This window comes from Cebus imitator, unplaced genomic scaffold, assembly GCF_001604975.1.
Source record: "Cebus imitator isolate Cc_AM_T3 unplaced genomic scaffold, Cebus_imitator-1.0 Scaffold553, whole genome shotgun sequence".
In the NCBI taxonomy this organism is placed as follows: domain Eukaryota; kingdom Metazoa; phylum Chordata; class Mammalia; order Primates; family Cebidae; genus Cebus; species Cebus imitator.
The window spans coordinates 131119-138853 of record NW_016107868.1 but is presented as its reverse complement, the minus strand read 5'-3'; the positions used below and the strand labels follow the sequence as shown (position 1 = coordinate 138853).

The 7735-nt window shown below is 41.6% G+C and overlaps 1 protein-coding gene across 3 annotated transcripts in view; it reads left to right on the top strand.

Annotated features, from left to right (window-relative positions):
• Positions 1-346: 346 nt before the first annotated feature.
• The window catches only part of AGTPBP1 (ATP/GTP binding protein 1), a 121712-nt gene continuing 114323 nt past the window's right edge, over positions 347-7735 (top strand). For 2 of the 3 annotated variants that reach the window (XM_017515616.1, XM_017515615.1), the window contains exon 1: positions 347-596. The gene's annotated coding sequence lies outside the window, so the exon portion shown is untranslated. The remainder of the gene's footprint in view (positions 597-7735) is intronic. The other variant, XM_017515618.2, reaches the window with a different exon arrangement.

Here is a 7735-nt window from a genome sequence, read left to right as displayed (position 1 = left end):
AAAGAGTGACTGATTGATGGCGGGGCAGTGGGTAGGCGCGGGCTTAGTTCCGGGAAAAGGCTGGGGCCCTAGGTGGAAGCTTACAGAAAGGTGACTTGAAGAACGTGGGGAGTCGCTCGTAGTTCGGTACGGTGGGGCGGTGGCCGGGGTTGCTGAGGACACGGGGCTGGCAGCGCGCGGAACACCCGCCCCTAATCCCCGCCCCCACGAGCGCGCTCCCTCTCGCCGGGCGCGCAGAGGGGCGGGGCGGAGCGCGCGCGGGGGTAACAGGGGGCGCGGTGGGAAGGGGGCGTGCGCTCCGCCCCGCCTCTTTTGCGGCCGCGCACGCCCCGCCTCCTCCCTCCCAGCGCGTGCAGGGAGCCGGCTGGCGAGGCGTGCGGTGGGCGGAGCGCCGCGCTGACGTTGCCCGGGATGCGGGCAGGTTCTGCCGCCTCCAGAGTCGCAGCCGCAGATGCCGCCGCCGCCTCCGCCTTGCCTGCCACCAGGGTTTGTATGAAAACACAGGGCGGCGGGCGGCGAGGGATCTGCCGTGATCCGGGTGCCAAGCCGGGTGCTGCGGCTCTGCGCGGTCCTCGCCAGCGCCCCATCTTGAGCCGGTGAGCGCCCCGCTGCGGTCCGCGCGTCCCAGTCAGCCTCCCTTCTGCTCTCCCCTGGCCGCGGGAGTGGCGGGCGGCGGCGCCCGGGGGCAGGAGGGGCGACCCTGGATCCCTGCGCTCCTTACCTGACGCGTTGTGTCTTTCACGGGGCGTGAGGGGAACGGACTCGGTCTTGAGGGAAAGCCGTGACGGGCTGGGGCTTTGGCTGGATCTGGAAAACGTCTTCTCCAGTCTCCGGACCCTAGGCAGACCCCCGACCCAGTCCTCGCGGAGGGTATCGGGCGCGGTCTCTGGGCGGAGGCCGCCCCTTCTGCTCTGCCCTTTCTCTCAAGCCGGAGCTCGCGGCGCCGCTGGGAGTCCAGCCGAGGGGCTGCAGGGCTGGGGGCGGGCGCGCCCAGACCCGCGCCCCTCCCCACCCTCCCCACCCTAGTAGTACCCGGCTGCGGAGTCGCGGGCCCCAGTGCTTAAGGGTTCCCGGCTGAGCGCCAGCGAGGTGGCATTTGCTGTGACATCAGCTATGGGCAGGTTTGCTTCCCCTCGCTAGGTGGTTTGAGCTGAAGTGTGTGTCTTCTGTTTACAACTTGTCGCCTTGAGCTTTTGGTTTGAACCTGAATCAGATCATCCTCGATGACAGTGCAGGGTTTCCCTAGTGTCTTCCTTCCTGAATTGCGTGTTCTCAATTGCCAGTGTTCAAGGACTCCTGTAACCCAGAGGCTTGCTCGACTCCACTGTCGTTTCCCACCTTGTGCTGCCGAATAAACCTCTTTTGAGCACCAGGGGAATTGGAGTTTTTTGGGTTCCTTTCCTGGGCGTTTACTCATTGTAGAATGGGGTTTTCATGCATCATAGTGTAATCGATGTGAATATGGATAATTTAAAGACCATTTCCCGTTTTAACAGAGCTTGCTCAAGTGCCTGAAGGTAGCGGAAATTTTCTTTGGCAGTATTAATTCTATGTGGGTTTTTTTCCTTTAGGTGTTTAAACAATTGTAGTTGTGTTTAATTTCAATGCATGACAATTTATAGTTAGAAAGGATCTTAATCTTCTTAATCATTCATTTCCACTTACTTTTTATTTTAAAATAAAATAAGTTTTTTAAGCTTTATGTAAATCAGATTATCCTTTGTGGACCTCTGAATTATTCTTAAAAACTGGTTGTCTGAGAAAACCAGAAAGTTATTTTTGTAATTGTATTGTGGAATATTTTTAGTTAAGTATGCCAAAAAAGTGATTTATTTAAGGCACTTTAAATGGTGCTTATTTTAAAACATGTGCCAAATGTCAAAACCAAACAAAACTCTAAAATATCTGTATTTCGTACGTAGAATTACTGCGAGATAATTAGTTGTGCCTTACCCACTGTTTCTCATCCTGCAGGCAGAATTCTAATATGACTTGTTCATTTTCCCATTCCACTTTTCTGGAGTTAAACTTTATGGTGAAGTTACATGTTCCTTTTTAATGATCACAAAACTCTGCCTTGAATTGATTCATCACATAATTGCAACTGCAGACTCACTCTGAACTCGGAAATGAAGTGGATAGGCTTAAAACTACCCTCATATTTGGCCAGTATTGCAAAGCATTTAAATCTATTAATGTACAGTTTTGTAGAAGCTATTTTTATAAAGCTTTTCCAATTGACTTGAATTGAAGCATGGTACTCTTTAAAAAAGTCTAGCTAATGGTTTTACTTCCATTAGCAGAAGGAAAAGAGGTCCAAGAGTTATGAAATTTTGTAATTTGTATTCTTTTTTTTTTTTTTTTGAGATGGAGTCTCATTCTTGCCTGGGCTGGAATGTGGTGGTTCCATCTCTGCTCACTGCAACCTCCCTGTATTGGGTTCAAGCAATTCTCCTGTCTCACCCTCCTGAGTAGCTGGGATTGCAGGTACCCGCCACTATGCCCAGCTAATTTTTTTATCTTTAGTAGAAAGGGTTTCACAATGTTGGCCAGGCTGGTCTCGAACTCCTGACCTCAGGTGATCTGCCTGTCTCGGCTTTCCAAAGTGCTGGGATTACAGGTGTGAGCCACTGCACCTGGCTTGAATTTTTTTAAACCTCATCCAAAGTATTCATCTTCCCAAATCTACTTTCTTTGTTTGAAGTCCCCTGCTATCTGGAAGTTGAACAGTGCATGAATAGTAATGGATGCATCTGTCAGAGGGCCATCTACAAGGTGGGAGCTTTCCTTAGGCAGTGGGTTTCAAGGTAAACAACAAATTGTGTAGGGTAGGCACTGAATTTTCAATTTTATATGTTATTGTTGATTACTCTGCGTGTGTAGTATAGTGTAGTGGCTAAGGGGTTGGGCCTCTGAGCCAGATGACTAGGTTTTGTGACCTGGCTTTGCTTCAGGCAAGTTATTTTTATTTATTTTTTTAAGGCAAGTTATTTTTCCTCTTTGTGCTTTAATGTTCTCAGCTCCAAAAATGACATAATAGTAGTGTATACTCTTAAGATATTCTCAAATATTGAGTGATTAATGCATGTAAAGTGCATAGGCCACAGTGCCTGGCATTTAGTACGTGCCCAGTAAATGTTGTTATTATTACCGTTGCTCTTCTTCAGTCTTCTAAGGGATCTAGTAAGCGGAAAAAGGACTTTTGGCTGATGGAGCAGTATTAGTGCATATTAATTCCACTATGACCCATTTGCTCCTTTGGGGTTAAATGAGAGCTTAGTCTCACTGTCCTGCCTTGGAAACATGTAAGTCAGTTTTAAATAGAACAGCTAGACCCTGAGCTGGGTGCCCTGGGATGCTACTGGAGAGCTGCTGAAATATCCCTGTCTGTTCCTTCTGACAGAACCTTGGATTGTCTCCTTCCTGTTGGTGATGGCTGCTATTTTAATCTTTTAATCATCTGTTTTTGAGTTTGTGATTGGGTGTTTCTTTGACTATAATGTGCAGCTATCAAAAATATGATCTGTCAAAATATTGGTAGGTAGGTACATGTTTATTTGATCAGGATATTGTATGATGTTTCCAGGGTACACAAAACCAGTTTTATCTAAGCATTCTTTATTTTCTTCTTTACTGATATTATGTAGAGTGAGGTCAGTTTTGATTTGACATTGTGTTCATTTTCAGCTTTCATATAATTTTTGTAGGGACTTTTTTTCCCTTCCAATAATGATTTTGCATACTTGTTCTTGGTTTGCAGGGATCTGATATTAAAACTCTAAATGCTTTCAAACTTTTGGTCTCAGAATGCTTTTATACTGTTAAAAGTTATTGAGGATCCCCAAAAAACTTTTGTGAATATTTACTGTATTGTAAATGAAAAGAGAAACATAAATTGTTTCGTCAATTCACTTAAAATGACAGTTATAAACTCTTTACATGTTAATATAAATGCCATAGTTTTAATGAAAAGAACTTTTTTTAAAACAAAAAATAAGGTAGTGAGAAAAGTGGCATTGTTTTACTTTTTTGTAAATCTGTTCGGTTTAATGGAAACAGCTGGATTATCATATTTACTTCAGCATCCAGCCTATTGCAATACGTTGTTTGGATTGAAGCATATGTGGAGAAAATCTAGTCTCACACAGTTAATGGCTTAATACGGTGGGGAGGCCAGGGGAGAGAACATTTTAATAGCTTTTTCAGATAATTGTGGATATTCTTGTTTGGCCTCTTATCAAAACTCAGTAAGTGCCAGTTTCTTAAAGGTTAGTTGCAGTGAGGAATCTGAAATCATGTAAGTGGATTTTTGCCTGCTCTGTTACATTAAAACCCATTGGTTTGAATTTTGAGTGGATCTTATACCCATTCCTGAAATTGTAACATCTTTCCTTGGTCATTTGTAAATATTAGTTCAGTGTTATGCAGATCTTTCAAATGTTGACATCTTTCATCATGCAATAGCAAAGAAAGTTACGTTTGTTAATATCACCACCCATTCTGTTAGAGACAAATTATTGGGAAGCTGTTTAGATCTTGACATGATGATGGCGGATATGATTTTTCCAGAATTCTGATTTTTGCTTGAAAGCTCAAATTCTATCATTGGCAACAGATGTGACTACCAATCGTTTACTTAAAGTGACAAGCAAGTTCACTTTATTCTTTTCTGAGAAAACCGCTGCCAAAATATTCCAGTTTGAATAACCATAGTCTGTCAGTCATTCTTTCAGTCACTTCATTTAAAAACAGGCTAGTTGAAGCTCTCAATTCAGTAAAGAAGTACTTTACTTTGAGACAGCCATCAACTATTGTAATTTGGTATGTAGCAGAAATGATTCATGCAGACTTCTCATTTTGTCACATAAAAAGGTGTGTAAAAATGAATAATTTTTACTGTTTCAAGGACATTCTTAAGTGACATTGACTTTTTCTTGTTTTATAGTTGCTGGTGCTTGATGGTGACTTTAATTCATTCTAAGATGCCACTAATTTTAAGATTTTAAATTTTAGTATTATACAAATAGTTTCAATCTTGTGAGTGAGTCCCCTAAAAGAGTGTCAGGACTCCAGGGGCCCATGTACCATGCTTTTAGAACTTTTGGATTTAAATCTTAAAGAGGATTTCCCACAAATCTTTGATTAAGAAGTGAAGCAGTAGTGACAATCTCTGGTTTGTTCTGTTTTAGGCTTTGAGACCTGATAAAGGCCTTATTAAAAATTTTTATTGTAGTTAGATAGTAGGAGTAAATTCTACAGTGTTCTCTAGCACTATAGGATCACTCTAATTGATAATATATAGTTTCAAATAGCCAGGAGGATATTGAATGCTCTGAATACAAAGAAATGATAAATGTTTGATATGATGGATTTGCTAATTACCCTGATCTGATTGCTATGCATTACATGTATCAAAACATCACTGTGTACCTCATAAATACATATGATTATTATGTGTCAACTAAACATATAATAATCCTATGTATTTTAACGTACAAAATTAAGTACAGTAAAGGTTATTCAAAGAAAGTTTCTTAATGGTTATAGTCAGGTGCTGATACAGTGGGATTATAGTATTAGTAATCTGAATACCATCTAAAAACAAAAATCAGACTTGGTAGTACATTTCTATATAAATGTTCAAATTTAACATTTTGGGAATGCAAGTATTAAACAGTGATGGCACAATGTGAAAGGCTCCACTAATATCTAAATAGTAAACTTAAAAAAAAAGTGACCTGTTTTCCCTTCTTAATCTCTGCCTATTTCTCACTTAATTCATGCTGAGAATGAGCCATCCTAAGGAGAAATGCCAGGTACTTGCTGTCTTTGCCTCACATTTTTTCCTTATGGGGAAAATGATTTAAAATTTTGAAGATTATAAGAATATTTGTTACATTGGTATTAAAAACAATAATAAAGTCAGCCAGGGGGATTTATGGTAGGATAATGTTAATAAAAATCTGAACACTGCCTACATATAATAGAGTTTAATGAATTAAAAAGAATATTATTTTGACAAGAGCTTCAGGTTTTGTTAATTTATGGTTGGCACACTTTTTAGACTTCTTTTTGGTGCCTGGTAAAAACTAATCTGTCACCTTTTAATTTAATCTCATTAATTTTAACTTATTTACATTTGAAACGACTTTTTCCCATTTTTTAATGTGAGGTTCGTATTTTGATCTTTAAAAAAAAATTAATTTAAAAAATGGTGGTAAAACATATATAACATAAAATTTACCGTTTAAGCCATTTTTAAGTGTGTAGTTCAGTGGCATCAAGTATACCCATTGTTGTGCAGCCATCACCACCATACATCTACAGAACTTCTTTCATCTTCTCCAATTGAAACTCTGTACATATTAAACGTTTACTCTCCCCCTCCCCCATATTCCATTCCCTGGCAGGCACTGTTCTGTTTTCTGTTGCTATGAATTTGACAACTCTGAGTGGGTCACGTGAGTGGAATCAATCATACAGTGTTAATCTTTTTGTGACTGGCTTATTTCATTTAGCACAATGTCTTCAAGGTTTGTTCTTCTTGTACCATGTGTCAGGACTTTCATTTTAAGTCTGGGTAATCTGTTGTACATATATACTAGATTTTGTTTATCCTTTCATCTGTTGATGGACACTTGAGTTGCTTCTACATTATGGCTTTTGTGAATAATGCTGCTGTGAACCTAGGTATGCAAACATCTCTTCAAGACTGACTGACGTTCCTTCCTTCCCTCCCTCCCTCTCTTCCTTCCTTCTTTTTTTTTTTTTTTAGACAGAGTCTCGCTCTGTGGCCTAGGCTGGAGTGCAGTGGTGCAATCTCAGCTCACTGCCATCTCTGCCTCCCGGGTACAAGCAGTTCTCCTGCCTCAGACTCCAGAGTAGCTGGGACTACAGGCATGTGCCACCACGCCCGACTAATTTTTGTTATTTATAGTAGAGATGGGATTTCACCATGTTAACCAGGATGGTCTCAATCTCCTCACCCTGTGATCCACATGCCTTGGCCTCCCAAAGAAGACCTTGCTTTCAATTCTTTTGAGTATATACCTGGGAGTGGAATTGCTGGATTATATGGTAATTCTATTTTTAATTTGTTTTTGGAAACTTCATACTGTTTTCCATAGTGGCTGTCCCGTTTTACATTCCTATCTTAGTGCACAAAGATTCTAATTTATCCACGTCAGCACTTATTATTTTCTGTTTTTGTTTTGTTTTTGGTAGCAGCCATCCTAATGGGTATGAAGTAATTTCTAGTAGTTTTGATTTGCCTTCATGTTGCTGTATTTGGTTTGCTAGTATTTTGTTGAAGATTTTTGCATTAGTGGTCCTAAGGAATATTAGTCGGTCATTTTCTTGTAGCATCTGTCTGACTTTGGTATCAGTGCAGTGCTGGCCTTATAGAATGAGGTAGAAAGTGTTCCTTCTCTCTCTCTCTCTCATGAGGTAGGAAGTATTCCTTCTCTCTCTCTGTCTCTCTCTTTCTCTCTCTCCCCTCTCTGTCCTCTCTCTCTCTCCTCTCTCTCTCTTCTTCTTATTTTTTTTTTTTGGAGACGGAGTTTCGCTCTTGTTACCCAGGCTGGAGTGCAATGGCGCGATCTCGGTTCACCGCAACCTCCGCCTCCTGCCTCAGCCTCCTGAGTAGCTGGGACCACAGGCACACGCCACCATGCCCAGCTAATTTTTTGTAGTTTTAGTAGAGACGGGGTTTCACCATGTTGACCAGGATGGTCTC